Source organism: Podarcis pityusensis (assembly GCF_964106645.2).
Source record: "Podarcis pityusensis genome assembly, chromosome: 14".
Taxonomy (NCBI): domain Eukaryota; kingdom Metazoa; phylum Chordata; class Lepidosauria; order Squamata; family Lacertidae; genus Podarcis; species Podarcis pityusensis.
Genome location: NC_138039.1, coordinates 32,168,507 through 32,184,724, shown reverse-complemented (window position 1 = coordinate 32,184,724; position 16,218 = coordinate 32,168,507). Strand labels below are relative to the sequence as shown.

Sequence of the window (16,218 nt, the reverse complement as noted above, 5' to 3'; positions counted from 1 at the left end):
TTCCCCATACATAATGCATTTTTGTGTGCTAAATTCATCAATATATGCATTTCAATGCAAACCATGCTGCAGTATATACAATTTTGTATACACGACATGCCTGGAGAACTCCCTTGCAAAATTCAGAGACGTGCGAATTTCGAAAAAAGGCTGTGTTTTGGTCCACATATTGTTTTCAGAGAGGGCAGATTAGGCAGCTTTGCCTATGAACATGAACTGGATCAAATTCCTCTCCCCCTTCCCTAGCCTGCACCCCTGTCCCTGTAAGGCAGGCCTCATCTGTTCATATCACACTTCTTGCTGCTCTCGCTCTCCATGGCCTGCCAAGAGGAGCTTCAGCAAGAAGCAGCATATGCCCAGCTGGTACGGCATGTCCTAGGAGAACTTGACGCAGGCTCTGTTTACTGCCACGTTCTCCGCGCTGCAACAGTTGGGCAACTCTCGGCATGCAACCAGGGTGTGAGCGCCGCCTGCTTGGATGCGTGGCTGCAACCTGCTTTCTTCACGAGGCTGCTAAATGGGTGGGCAAATAGGTTTGATGTGCCAGGATTCCACCTGACCAGGTGGCATGATCACGACGTGATTTTTTGGGGAGTGGGAAGCAAAAGGATGGGTTTTTCACAATTTGATTGCTCTTCACCAAGCCTATTAAAAACAGGCCCTGCCATGTAGAAAAGCTGGAAGGGAAGAAGTGAACAGAGGCCAGAGGAAGAACTCTGAGTGGAAGGGTGTCCTATTTGCCATCTTTTGGACCCCCCCAGGAGACTCATCAAGCACAATGTCTGGTAGCCTGGAGAGTAGATGAAGAGAGCCAAGCTGTGGGCAGCCTCCAATAGGCTCCTTGCCCGCTGCCTCCATCCACCTGCCCACTAGACCAAGCTTCCTGCCACCACACCTTAGATGCCAGGGCTCCCTGTCGTGGAGGCAAAATGTACACCTCCCTCTGTCTCTGCTATGACTCTGGTATGAGGGTATTTAGCATGCTGCCTAATATTGCTTTTATGAAGATTTTAATGGACTTGCTATGTGTCTGCATGTTTTCTTCCCTGCTTGCAAACTTTTACGAACAAGCAGCTTATAAATTTCCATATAAACAAACAAGCTCCATCTGTGCTGTAGGACTGATATTTTTTAGGTGCAAGTTGAAATGAGAGTAGCAAGTTTGCAGTTGCCCATGGGCCGATGAAAGGGCTGCCTTCTTCTCATCGGTGCTTTCCTGCAGTGACATCTGGAATGATGGAAAGGAAGTCTGGAGGAAGGAAGTCTGGTGAAGTCGTCCTAGATGATCTTGTGGATTCCTCTTCAAGAATGAAAGGCTGAGGAAGAACAAAGAGATTTGCATTGTAAATGATTGTGGGGCAGGGGGAGAAAATGAAATGCCAGCCAATGTTGTTTTTCTTGTTCTGTTTGGTCTGTGAATTCTTCACCAGGCACTCAAAGACATCATCTCTATAGGTCCCTGTGAGCCTTTCAGGATTCTGTTTCCATGGCATTCTTTAAGGCTGCACCATCAGCAGACAGGACTGAAATGACTCCCAGCAACCTATTTCAAACAATAACTCTGATTCAGGAGCCCCCGAGCGGGCATCAAGCGAGTTAACAAGTGGCAAAGAATAATAATAATAATAATAACAGCAATAGTAACAATACTTTGGCTTTCCCAACGGTGTCAGAACTACAAAGGGCTATTTATGAAAAGCACCAGGGCTCCTTTTCTCCATATTTAGTAGTTTTAAAATCACCCAGTTTATCCATCAGATGATGGTCCCCCCCCGCTTGCTTTACTAACCCCCCCCCCCCGTCTTTCTTCATTTAAGAGTGTATGGAGGGGGGAGAGATTGAGAATTAGCAGGATCAAAGCAGGCATGAAGGGGATTTTAGCACTTTCAGAGGAGAACATTTTGAGCACCAGAAAGTCTTCCTAGCCCAAACTTTTGAGTGAGGAACAAGGGGCACTTCCAGACTGTTGCTATTTTTAAGCAGCAGTGCTCTGTAAGCAGACAACATCATCTAATCTCTGTGCAAACAAATCAGGAAGAATGCTCAATAAATACATCATCTGAAAGTGCCAGGACAGACGGGGTGGAGAAAGTGAATTTTATCAGAATAGTATGATGTCAATTTAGTCTAGTGTTAAAAAAAAATTCAGATGTGCATGGGCGGGTAGCGTGTGTTGTTAAGGAGCAGGAATCCACTCCGATTAGTAATAGGTTTGCTTCAGTAAATCCATAAAAAACCCATCTTGCCAAAATTGTGTGCGTGGCAAGCTGCAGTTATAAGTAGGAAGTTAAGAAAGGTCTGTACATTATTTAAAGGAAGGGTGAATTCACACTGACCCAAATCTCAGCGAGGTTGAATTAATCTGGCGAGTGGAGCGGATGGTGTTTCCTCTCATCTAAAACTTTCTCTCAGGTACAAAAGTGCAACACGATGCCATCCAGTGGCTACTTGGATCTATCACAAAAAGCAGTGCCTTGTTCCTCCAGGGTTGCATTAGCGCAAATAATTTGGCACCCAATTTTACCTGAACTGGATATGCACAGTAATTGAAAACAAATCTGGAGCACACTCGATATTTGCCTGGAGAAATGGAAGCGATGTATTTCTCTTCTGTTATTTGAGTTTATATCCAGCATGGGCTAAAAAATATGAAGCTTTTTGCTGCTGCTATGGTGGGGGTGGGGGTGGGTGTCCGTTTTGGATTTTAATGGATTCCGTTTATTTTTATGATGACGTAGCTTTACCTGCGTGTATGCTCTGAAATAGGTTGTAAGTTGCCTAGAGACCTTTTCAGTGCAAAAAGCAAGTGTGGTTTGTTTTGTTTGTTTTTGTTATTATACAGCACCTCTCATAACGTTTTGTTTCCCCAAATGAATGAATTTGAGACATTTAGGTCTGAAGACTGGGGGGAAATTGCTTATGATAAAGTAGAGCAGTTGGATGCCATACCAGAGTGAATGTTTTGAATGATTTCTTTTTTGTAACTGATGGATGGAAAATCAGCGTTCCTTTTTTCTTCCTTCCTTCCTTCCTTGTATTATACTGTTTCCTTTTTTCCTTATTTTTTCTTCATTCCACCCCCTTCTTTTTCTCTTTGGTGTCCTCTGCTTTGGGTCATTATTGGAGTACAGGGATTAAAAACAGGAAGGTGGTGGATGTTTGGTGGAAGGACCCTGAGTGAGAGGCAGGGAAGGGAAGATCTCCCAGTCTGAGAGGCTGGGAGAAGAAAGGAAAGCTCCTAGGTCCCTATTTCCTCTGTGTGACAAGGATTAAGAACTACCTTTCAGAGAGGACTCTACGTTTTCTCTCTCTCTCTTTCTGTTTTTGGTTTTATTTAAATTACTTTCTTTTATATTATTTTATTATGAAAAAGCTTTAATAAAATTTCACAAAACAAAAACAAACAACCCCCCCCAATATTTTGGGGCCCTCCCCTTCACTCAGAGTACATATTTAATTATTTAAATTAATATATATATTCCATCCTTCCACGTGAACAAGCGCAGAACGGCAAACACACAACGGAAACATCAAAAGACTGTTAAATACAATTCCAATATAGACGCAGGCCAGGAAAAAGCTTGTTGAAAGAGGGAGGTCTTTAGTCCACACTGAAAGAATGACGGGGATGGCCAGGACCATCTCACCCATTAGGCAAAGTTTGGAGGTGGCCTCAGACGGCAGAGCAACTTGCCTCTTGCCTGCCACTGCCCACCCACTCATTTAAGTGAATCCAAGTCATCCCTAGAGCGGAACATTTTTCCTAAGAAGAAATGCATATGGCACAAAGGTGAGTGAGAGGGTGCATTATAGAAGTATTATAAAATCATGCATGGTGTGAGGAAAATGGACAGAGAAAAATGCTTCTCTCTCATAACATCAGAACTCATAGACACCCAAAGAAACTGAATGCTGTGCAATTCAGGACAGGCAAAAGAAAGTACAGTGCAGAGTTAAATTATGGAATTTGCTCCCTCAAGAAGTAGTGATGACCGCCAACTTGGATGGCTTTATAAGAGGACCAGGCAAATTCCTGGCAAATAAGGCTATCAGTGGCTACTAGCCACAATGGCCATGTTCTGTCTACACTCTCGGTGGCATTATGCTTCTGAACGCCAGTGGCTGGGAATCATAAGTGCGCAGAATACTGTTGGGCTCACATGCTGCCTGCAGGCTTCTCCCAGAAAACGGCTTGGCCACTGAGAGATCAGGATGTTGGACTAGAAGGAATGTCCAACAGGTAGATCATGATCTACTGGTAGATCACCGGGATGTTCCAGGTAGATCACGGGATGGCAGGAAGTGATCACTCTCCCTGCAAGAGTGGAAAACTGATGCCTCCCCCCCCCGAAAAGCTCAACAACTTTGGGCAGTTAGTCGCCATCTTGGGTAGATCACTGCCAGTTTTTTTATAGTGGGAGTAGATCGCAGTCTCTTGGGAGTTGGGCTTTCTTGGACTAGATGAGTCATGGACTTGACCTAGCAAGTGCTTTCTCTTTTTTTACCTGCTTATATATGACTGGATTGATGAAGCTGATTTTATGGGAGGACAAATAATCTCGGTGTGAGAAATGCACTGTAAATGACAGCAAGCCGTCCTTCCTCCCCTCTGAAGCCCGTTCCTGTGGTTCCTCCCTGCTGATTTTCAGCCCTGCCTTATTTCTCATTTGAATTTGTCCCTTGATTCGTGCTATCAGCAGCTTTCCGCTCCTGCTTGAAGGGCCCTTTAGCGAAGGTACTTATACCCCATAATCAAGTCACCTCTTATCCTTCTTTCTGATAAGCTAAGCAGCTTGACTTCCTCGAGTCTCTTGCCAGGAGGCTTGTTTCCAACTGCAGAAAAAAAAATGATTCTTGCAGTTTTTCCTTTCCTGGCATCCTTTCCCATTTATGAATGGGCTTCTCTGGGTGCCAGGAATGTGCTTATTTGTGCATCTACATTTCTGCCAGTCATATAAATGTGCCCCCAGATTAATCGGGGGTTCATCTGAATGATCTCTTTATTATGGGTGTGTCACCAGGTCCTTCAGCATCAAAACCACTGAGCCTCTTGGGCTTGCTGATCAGAAGGTCAGCAGTTTGAATCCCTGTGATGGGATGAACTCCCATTGCTTTGTCCCAGCTCCTGCCAACCTAGCAGTTCAAAAGCACACGCAGTGCGAGTAGATAAATAGGTACCGCTGCGGCGGGAAGGTAAATGATGTTTCTGTGTGCTCTGGTTTCCGTCATGGTGTTCCGTTGCGCCAGAAGTGGTTTCGTCCTGCTGGCCACATGACCCAGAAAGCTGTCTGTGGACAAACGCTGGCTCCCTCGGTCTGAAAGCGAGATGAGTGCCGCAACCCCATAGTCGCCTTTGACTGGACTTAACTGTCCAGGGGTCCTTTACCTTTACCTTTTTACCTCAACATCAAAATAGCTCCCCTCGACCTCAAATCAATAGGGGACAAGAGAGAAGACTGGGAGGAGGAGGTGGTGTTGGAAGCTGAAGAGGTAACAGGGTTTAGTGAGCAGGAAGAGTCTGTGGCAGAGAGCAGTTCAGAATCAGAGTCAGGAACAGAGGTTGGAGGGGGGGCAGAGATCAGGCAGGGTGGTGAAGAAGCCGAGGTGTCTCCCCCTCCTTCTGTGACCCATTCCTCCCCCCCATGGTCTCCCAGAACCAGAAGAGGTTTGAAGAGGGAGGAGCAAAGACAGGCACATGGCAGAGTCCCAGATTGCTTGGGAAGGACCAGGGGAAGGCGGAGACTTAGGCAAGTGTGGGAAGGATGGGATCTTCAGTCCTCACAACTGCCTCATAGGAGCAAGATCTACTGGGATGAGTTGCTGTGCTCACTAGGCCTGGCCTCCTGAGCAGACCTTGCTTCCTTGAATAAAGAGTCAACTTCACTGATGCTGTGTGAATTATTGCTAACCTGTTCCTGACAAGAGGGCCACAGCTTCCTCACCTTGTTTGTTAGCATCTCACAGTAATGGAAACAACATGCCCCTCACCTGCGCTGCCAGCAGCCCAAGAGCTCAGCCTCCAGCCCAAGATGCAAAGTTTCAGATCTGTTTACTAGCTTACCCTGTTCTGCAAATGCTGATCAGCCACCACAATGCCCGGTGGGTGCCCCAGACAACTGGCGGCTTGTTAAACATCCCCCCCAGCTTACAGGCCCACAGCTCACTGACAAGAACCACACTCATGTTCAATCGCAGCTTAATCACAGCCAAACTAGATTAACAGCTCATACTAATTATCAACTTCTAACAGGTTGCTGAGGTTTGGAGGCAAAAAACATCCTCTGTTTCTAGATGAAAAAGGGTGTGTGTGGGGGGGGGGATGCAAAAGCAACCACGAAGCCAGCCTCAATTAGGTCCTTTAGAACAAAACACTCCCAAATTTACCAGCGTCCTCTTTGTGGCGACGATGGTCTTTTAAAGTACAATTGTACAAGGATATATTTGTTTGTTTCCATTTTCCTATCTGCTGCGTTGCCCACAAGGGCCTAATTAGCTAGTTACAGATGCTCGGATCAGTATTATATTCTTGTCTATTTTTTGGTGTGTTCTTTAAAAAAAGAAAAAGGGGGGAAAAGCAGTGTAACTTGTAGCACAGATTGTTGGCCCGGAGGCATCCAAAGATCAACAATGAGCTTTCTGTGAAACCAGCCCTCCTGTGAAAAACCATTTCCCCCCTCCCAGAATTCCTAATGAAGAAACAGATGGGGCAGGGATGTGGGGATGAGGAAGACACAATCCATCATGGCACACTCAGAATGAGTCAATGGTGGAAAGAGTACAGTGGTACCTCGGGTTACATACGCTTCAGGTTACAGACTCTGCTAACCCAGAAATAGTGCTTCAGGTTAAGAACTTTGCTTCAGGATAAGAACAGAAATCGTGCTCTGGCGGCGCTGCAGCAACAGGAGGCCCCATTAGTTAAAGTGATGCTTCAGGTTAAGAACAGTTTCAGGTTAGGAACGGACCTCCGGAACGAATTAAGTACTTAACCTGAGGTACCACTGTATATTGAAGAAGGGCTCACCTTTCAATAATAGGAACAACAGCAACAGCAGCAGCAGCAACAAACAACAACAGCAACAACCTGACATTGAATATAATGTTAGTGCTCATGTAAATGTTTAAAAACCTAAATGACTCAGACCCCAAATACCCCAAAAGACCTTTCCCTGTAGAAGCCACAATGGATTTTGTAATTCCGGGACTGTCCCTGGAATATAGGGACAGTTGGAGAGGGTACGGAAAGGGCTTTTTTCCAACCAGAACTTGCCAGAACTCAGTTCCAGCACCTCTCAGGTGGGTGCCATTGCCATTATAAGTCAACAAGGGTCACGGGGAGTTCCGGCATCTCTTTTTCTTGAAAAATAGTACTGGGTACAGATATGGAGAGGCCAAGCACCTGAGCTTGACATGTAGAGGGTCCCCAGGTCCAATGGCTAGCATTTCCAGTTAAGGAAAGGGAGCAGGCGATGTGAAATGCTGTTTACCTGAGACTCTGGAGAACTGCTTCCAGGCAGAGTCAATATTGCTTAGCTGGATGGGCAAATAATCTGGCCTGATACACAGCCGTTTCATATGTTCTTAGAATCACATTGACTAAAACGTGGTGGCTCAGCCCAGCATTTCAGGCTGGAAAGAAAGAAAGAAAGAAAGAAAGAAAGAAAGAAAGACCAAAAAGGTGGGAGGGGAGGCAAGGAAAGAGAGGGGCAGACAAAAAGCACCATGATTTCCAAAGGGCTAATGTTTAGATGGCCTATGTCTATCAGTCCAATATCATTTAATAGGGGGGCTGTTAGGATCAGCTTCTAATGCACATGGTGCTAAGAGCAATAATTGGCACCTGGATAATAGCTGTTTCTTCTCAGCTTCAATCAGAAAATTAACTATTTGATGGAAGAGTAACGAGAGCAGAGGAAATGCCATGGTGGCTATATTGTCTCTAATGCGTTGTATAATATTATGAGGCCTCCCGCCTTTCCTCCAGTTCCAGATATTGTTTCGGCCAAGCTCTCGCACGCCTCAGAAAACAGAGTGCGGCATTGGGCTCTGCAGCTAAAAGCCAGCTTGATCCTCAGTGGCTGCGCTCCCCATGACCAGAGGGAGGAGAAGGCATGCTCCCATCCCCTCTTGTCCATTAATTAGGGATGGGGGAGAAATTCCGTTCCATTTGCATTTAAAGGCAAACTCACCTAATTCACACTTTTCACAACAGTGTGCAAACCGAAACACAACCATCCTTTGAAATGAGCACTTTTCTGGATTTTGCAAGGCACTGCTCCAGCCAAGTAACGTGTAGACCATTGCAAATACTGGAGCAAGGTGTGCATTAAAATGCCAGGCAAAGGGGAATTATATTAGGAAACACGGCTTTGCAAAATAATAATAATGTGTACGTTAGGCAAAACTTCATACAAAGTTGTGCATATTGGGAGAAATTTGCACTGCAATGCTGATGCATTTTCATGAGGACTTTTAAATAAAAAAACCCTGCAAACTGATATAGACATGTGGAGAACTGAAGACTGGGGAAAAAGAGAAACAAAGAGAAACTGAAATTGGCAGATTTGCCCATCTCTAGCCTGCACTCATTATCCACCCTTAGCATTAAGGAGGTGAACCCTACAGTGCACAGGTGTAACCTTCTGTTCAGTAAGGTCATGACACAGGTGTGGGAGGTGTGGGAGGAATCAGACCTGCATAGGGGCTTGGAATGAGTTCCCAGACTCACTTTAGGTGGCACTGTGGTCTAAACCACAGAGCCTAGGACTTGCTGATCAGACGGTCAGCGGTTTGAATCCCTGCAACGGGGTGAGCTCCCGTTGCTCTGTCCCAGCTCCTGCCAACCTAGCAGTTTGAAAACACTCCAGTTCAAGTAGATAAATAGGTACCGCTGCAGTGGGAAGGTAAACGGCATTTCCTTGCGCTCTGGCACTTGTCCCAATGTCCCGTGTGCCAGTAGTGGTTCAGTCATGCTGGCCACACGACCTGGAAAGCTGTCTGTGGACAAATGCTGGCTCCCTTGGCATCTCCTGAAAGTGGAGATGAGTGCCGCACCCATAGTCAAATTTGACTGGACTTTACCTTTTTACCTTAAAAAAACACACACCAGGTAATGTTTACACTAATACATATACTAAAGTGTTCATTAAAATATTGCCCAGGGGGTAAACTGTTGACGGGCTCTATTTCTCAGTTTGTATGGTTCTTGATCTTTGAACCAGACTTGGCTGTGACACAGGGCAGGCCCTACCATTAGACAGAGTAAGACAGCTGCCTCAAGTGTTTGACTCTAGGGGATGCATCAGAGCTCCCCCACATCCCCCAAGCTAGCCTAAGCTAGTGAAGGATGTTGCCCATCCCCATTGTTGAAGTAAGATTCAATTGCCAGTCCAGTCAAATTTCTGAACATGAAATGAGGACACCTTCTTAGCCTTCCATTCAGCCCTCCTCCCTCCACATACCTTTCCCCTTTCATGTCGTGTCTGTTAGTTGGCAACCCTGAGGGTTCTAAATGGTGTTTTATCATTTTATGTTTGTGAGCTGCCTAGAGAGCATCTAAAATTATTGGACAACAATACATTCAGTTGATAATGATGATGATAATAATAATAATAATAATAATAATAATAAGAACTATCATTCTTAAAATGCATCTGTAGTCCATTCTGGGAACCTTTTTGGCAGAAGAGGAGGGTAAAAACACTTTAAATAAATGGGAAAGAATATTTAACCCAGGCTGATGTCTTTTATTTCTTCTAGAGGTCTTTGCAGACCAGAGGGAAATGAACTCCTGTTCAGCTGAACGCTCAAATAGGCAGGTGCGGGATTTGGTACTGCACATTTTCTTCTGCTTCCCACATGCCTCTGGTCTCCCTCTAAAACCTTCAGAACAAGACCCTTGTGGATGCTGTATCATCTCTCACTGATTGCAATGTGGAGAAAATGGCTTTCGACAAAGACCATCCATGAGCCGTTTATTCTATTACTTGTGAGATTGCGGACTCTGTATCTGCTTTGGGGGGAGTGGGGTGGGGTGAGAAGACCTTTAGCAGTGATGTAGTGCACATATCTTGCTTCTCCATAGATACCAGTCTCACAAAACAATTGTTCCCAGTTAAACAATGAAATCTGGCACTGCGCTGCAACCAGGGCAGAAATCTGTCAGGTAAATAGAAATAACCACCTTGTAAACCTCCCCAAACAGCTCTGCTTTTATACTTTAATTGAGGAACAGAACATTTTAGGTTTCTTTTATAGGGTGGTGCTTGCTGAATGGCAGATGTCGACAGTGAAGTGTAACAGTATGCACCCTTTCATAAAAAAGAGTCACTTCATCGCTTTGGAAAGACTTACACTTACAGACCTGGATGAATAGCAGCAGGGTGTGGACGCAGAGCTCGTTCTTGCACTTCTGTGGAAAACGGGGAAACAAGTGGGAATCATCTGCCAGAAGAGAGATGAGGGGATTAAAGCATGTATAGAATCCTAGAATTGTAGAGTTGGAAGGGCCCCAAAGGGTCATCTAATCTAACCCCCTGCAATGTAGGAATCACAGCTAAATAATCCCTGACAGATGGCCATCCCTGTAGGGCTGATGGCGGGGTAGGGGGTGGGGTCCGGAGGGAGCACACTCCCCACCCGCAGGCAGCAACAGTCTGTCTGCACACATGACCTTGGGGTGCGGGGCACCCCCCCCCCACAGACAAGCCACAGCTGTCTGAACATCGTACCCTCTGTCTAACCCTTTGCGGTCTCAGTAGTCTGCAGTGCCCTGTCTGTAACCTTTGTCTCTGAGACCTTTTGTCTCCTTCGTCATACACTGTGCAAGGGGAAAATGACGTGGTGGAAACAGGTGCCAAAATAACTTTGTACCACCCCTCGATCTCGGGACTGGAAGATGTGTAAAGGTCACAGCCCAAAATGTATCTGCCTGGTTTGCATATTTGTGTCAATAAAAGGAGGCTCCACAGGGCTGGCCGGCAGCTTGCATGCAGCCCACCTGTGCGCAGCTCACCTGCATTATCAACTCCTGCCTCATGTCCATCACTTCATATCCCACCTCTGCTTAGAAGCCTCCAATGAAGGAGAGTCCACCACCTTCTCAGGTGGTCTGTTCCATTGCTGAACAGCTTTTACCTTCATAAAGTTCTTCCTAATATTGCATTGGAATCGCCATTCTTGTCATTTGAGTTCTCCCCTCTTGTGTAGCAGAAAACAAGCTTGCTCCCTCTCCCATGTGACAGCGGTTCAGTTATTTGAAGATGGCTATCATATCACCTCTCAGTTTTCTCTTCTCCAGGTTCAACATAGCCAACTTCTTCAAATGTTCCTCATAAGGCTTGGTTTCCAGACCCTTGATCATTTTGGTTGCCCTCCTTTGCACATGTTCCAGCTCAATAGCCTTCTTAAACCGTGATACTCAGCACAGTACTATGGGGTTGGGAGGGTCTGACCAAGACAGAATAGACTAGAACTAATAATTCCCTTGATCTGGACACTATATTTCTGTAGATGCAGCCTAGAATGGCATTAGCTATTTTTCCTGCTGCATCACACTGTTGACTCATGCTAAGCTTGTGGTCTACTAAGATCCTTCTCATGTGTAATGCAGTCAAGCCAGGTGTCCCCCATCCTATATTTGTGCATCTGGTTATCCCTCAGTTTGTAGGGATACACTTCCCTACACTTCTACCTAAGTGTAGAACCTTACATTTGTCCCTGTGGAAATTCATTCTATTACTTTTGGCCAGACTATCTACTCTATTAAGATAATCTTGAATCCTGATTCTATCTTCTGTGATATTTGCTAATGCTTCCAAGTTCGATGTAATCTGCAAATTTGATGAGCATCCCCTCTATTCCTTTGCTTTGAAATGAAATGGGGTAGAATAATATAATGACCACATAGTTAATCATGCAACTTACAAAAAATTGCCACAGCAGACAGAAAGACAAATGATATAGCTTTTGGTGGAGGGTGAACTGCAGTGGAATGGAAACAGTTCTGCCATGAAATGAAAAACGATGCCTCTATACATCCCTAATGTTCGGATCTGCACTCCTGTGTTGTTGTTCAAGGTACTAATAAAAGTGATTGTACAACATCTGAATATTCCTAATTATGGATTCCCTCCCTGCATTCTGCTTCCCAGCTGATATCAGTATTCAATAGAGATTCTCACTGATTTTTTCTCTGCCAGAGGCAATGGAATACATTATCTGGGAGCGAAGCGCGGGGTACTCATGGCTGCAGAAGCTCTATGGCAATTTGGATTCCACGCTAGTGATAGGGTGTGAGCTTTCTTCAAAAGTCATTTTCACTGATGCTGACACATGAAATGTCCCTTGGCAACCTGTCTATCAAACAGCAACGCGTTGTGCAGAGAAATTAGATTACTCATGCTACAACTAAGAAGCGGGGGCATGGAAAGGAGCGGAGAATTAACAGCAACAAAAACGGGGTGTGGACACATTTGCAAGCATTTGGGAAGGAAGTTGCACTCAAAGTCATGGGCAGCTACCCAGCAGCAGAACCATTACGCACAAATGGCAAGAGTCATTCAGATCGCAGAGGAGCTGACTGCTTCAAATGCCATGCTGCAGACTGGATCAACTTTTTTAAATATACAGATGCCCATTTCATTGTGCATTCATTATGATTTTTTTTTGCTCATGATGGTATCAGGGGTTGGCATCCTGCTTCATCTCTAAGTGGCCTATTTCACTTCCTGTTGAGATTCTGCATCTTTTCCTGCCTCGTGTTCTGTTGCTTTGCTTCTTTGTTGTCCTGCTTTTGTTCTGTACTGCAAGAGTTACTCTCCAGATGAAAATACAGTGGTACCTCGGGTTACATACACTTCAGGTTACATACGCTTCAGGTTACAGACTCCGCTAACCCAGAAATAGTACCTCGGGTTAAGAACTTTGCTTCAGGATGAGAACAGAAATCGTGCTTCAGCGGCGCGGCGGCAGCAGGAGGCCCCATTAGCTAAAGTGGTGCTTCAGGTTAAGAACAGTTTGAGGTTAATGGAAACAAGAACAAATACCAACGTTGGAAGAGTAGAGAATGAAGCTGATAGACTATGCAGAACTTGATAAACTGACTGGGAAGATCAGATACCTACGAGATCAAAAGTTCATCGAGGACTGGGGAAAATTAGTTGAATACTGGGAATGTATAAGTGATAATGAAATAACGCTAGTGGCATTTAGAGAAGCTCTGTAACAGCATAAGAAATATTGTAAAAAGGCAAAATAGAAGTGGGGGGTAGGTATAAAGGCAATAGCAAAATTTGGAAATGTGTAACTGAAGAAGTTAGAATTTGGATGATTGGCAGAGAAGCCGAAGGAAGTCAAAAACGGAAAATTTAATAGAAATTGTAATGTGGTATGAATGTATGGAAAATTAATAAAATATATATTTATTTTTTAAAAAAGAACAGTTTGAGGTTAAGAACGGACCTCCGGAACGAAGTACTTAACCCGAGGTACCACTGTAATGTGGTAACATCAGAGAACCATCACAGAACAACTTATAAGGCAGAATGGTGTGTAGATGGTCTGGTATAAATCCTCTACTAATGCACTATTGTTGCCTCAGTTTAATGTGGCAGGATAAACTCGCGAACAAATGCAAGCAGAAGTCTAGAGGGACCCCAGGATCCTATTAACCCTGCTATGCATGTTCATTCTGATAGATCCTGCACACTTCATTCATACAACCATGCCATGCAGAGAGTCCCTGGTTGAAACCATGGTATCTCCAGGTAGGACTGGAGAGCCAGTTCCAGTTGTTTGCAGGCCTTTCAGTACAGGTTTCCTGCTATATAGTGGTGGAATGGTCATGAGGGGCCTCTGGCCAATCAGAAAGCTCAGCCAGGGGGTTGAGTTGTCACAAGGAGGTCTGAGCATGCTCAGTGGCCTCCAGGTCCCATGGAAAGTTGAGTGTCAACTGGAAATGGGGGAAAATAATGAATGAGGCTGCTTTATCTTCTTGCAGCTTATAATAGCTGAGAGGAGGACATAGCCAGCTGGCTGGAACCTGGAACAGGAGAACTTCTTTAGGGGTTTGAGGTACACACTGCAACATTTTGCTACAGGTCCCACTTGTCACATGTATTCTCCAAATGTAATATCACCCTGCAAGTTTGAAATAGACTACAAAACCCATGTAGCAGTGTGAATGTGGACAGGTCAAATAATTATGTGGCTCAGAGTTCAATGTAAGTATTTATATAATTTGGAGTCTTGTGTTTATGGTGGAATTTCCATATATTTTAGCAATTTGGTAAAAGACACACATGCAACAATTACCCATGTGGCGTGCAGAATATTTGCACAACTTAAGTAATACATAACTCATGGTACAGTATGGCCTCAAGCAGCAACTCCTTGTGTCTGTATGCAATCAACATGTAAGACAAACAGCTTCCAGAGGATTATTTCACCATAGGCTTAAAGTCTTCTCTATATTACTCTAGTTTTCACGCATATGCTGCTGACGTAAGCCTACTCTCTGCAAATTTGTTTCTGACTATTTTTGTCTTCTTTTTTTTAATGGTAGTGAAGCAAACGCTTTTTTTAATAAAAAAAATCATGCTCAATCAAAGTAATGCAACTCAGCACAAAAGATCCACAATTCCTTGCGTTTCTATGGTTTTATAAGCCTATGAGAGATTTAAAGCGGTTTCCGAGAAACTCAATGAGCCCAACTTTTGTGTGATGATGTGTGGCTCCCTTTCAAGGAGAATCAGTTCCTTTGCCTTAACAGTGCAGAGTGGTAAAGCATAGCTTTACAAAAGGTAAGGAAAGCTAATTCACATCTTAGCAAAATCTCGTAAATCAAAATGTAATCCAGCACTGTGAAAGTTTCCAGTGGGTGGAGGGGGGGGGCAGGAATCCCTCTGTGAGAAAAATATCTGTGCACATTTTGAGGTTAGAGCATCAGTATCACCAATAAAGGGGTAGCTTAAGACAGACAAGACTTGGGGGTTTGTTTTTATATTCAAGTTATTGTTGGAGTCTTTTCTTGATGTTGTTTTGGGGTGCTAATTTAGACATTGAACTTTTCAATACATTCACCAGTAAAATTCATATTTTATATGTGCTTTTTTTGGTTTCGTCTTGGCGGGGTGTGTGTAAAAAATGAGGTGCCTGTACTCGTATCCTGATCAAAGTGTCCTGGGTACCAGCAAAAAAAGAAATGACAGTACTCTATACCAGTTAAGGCTATTGCAAAAACGACTGCTTTTCTGTAAAATGCATTTTTGTGTGTGCACATCTTGAAAAACAGAAAATGCATTGTAAAATCCATAGAAGGGCATCACCCAGCTGGGATTTGTATCCCAACCTGCCAGTTCAGGAGCATTGGATTGGGTTATTATTCTGCAGAAATGTCTTTCACATCTCTAATTAAGATGTGTAATTTCTAATTATGCTATGTGTGGCAAAGCTGGATGTATGCACTGCTGCCATGCTACGTCAGAATGTTGCCTGCAGTCTTTTCCCTCAATGCATGCTGTGGAAGGAGTAGGAGACACACACAGGCCCTGTCTTCTATATGTGCTTACACTTCACGCATACAATAAAATGCTTGCACAGGGAACTATGCATAGAGTGTATGCCATGTGATCTGTAAGGTAAAGGTAAAGGGACCCCTGACCATTAGGTCCAGTCGTGATCGACTCTGGGGTTGCGGCGCTCATCTCGATTTATTGGCTGAGGGAGCCGGTGTACAGCTTCTGGGTCATGTGGCCAGCATGACTAAGCCGCTTCTGGTGAATCAGAGCAGCGCACGGAAACGCCGTTTACCTTCCTGCCAGAGCGGTACCTATTTATCTACTTGCACTTTGACGTGCTTTCGAACTGCTAGGTTGGCAGGAGCAGGGACCGAGCAATGGGAGCTCACCCCGTTGCGGGGATTCGAACTGCTGACCTTCTGATCGGCAAGTCCTAGGCTCTGTGGTTTAACCCACAGCGCCACCCGCGTCCCTATGTGTCCTGTATTTGGCCCAAAAATACAGATATTGCAAATCGTATCTACACACACACTGGTTCCCTGTGCAAACTTGCTACAGTAAGCCTCATTGTACTCCATGGGGCTTATTTCTGAGCAGGCATCCACAAAAAGTCACTTCTTCAACTAGTCAGCATCTCCCAGTGAAATCACTTGGCAACCTTTAAACTAGACTGCTGGGGACAGCAAGAGGGCAAGCCACT

At 44.7% G+C, this 16,218-nt stretch overlaps 1 long non-coding RNA gene across 9 annotated transcripts in view; it reads right to left on the bottom strand.

Moving 5' to 3' along the window:
- Positions 1-1,121: 1,121 nt before the first annotated feature.
- The window catches only part of LOC308463658, a 45,979-nt gene continuing 30,882 nt past the window's right edge, over positions 1,122-16,218 (bottom strand). For 5 of the 9 annotated variants that reach the window (XR_013979635.1, XR_013979636.1, XR_013979637.1 and 2 more), the window contains 2 exons: positions 10,364-10,443; positions 1,122-1,316 (listed from right to left, as the gene is read on the bottom strand). This is a non-coding gene — a long non-coding RNA (uncharacterized lncRNA). Of the gene's footprint in view, positions 1,317-9,839; positions 10,159-10,353; positions 10,444-16,218 lie in introns of those variants that run through there. The other 4 variants (XR_013979638.1, XR_013979640.1, XR_013979643.1 and 1 more) reach the window with 4 other exon arrangements.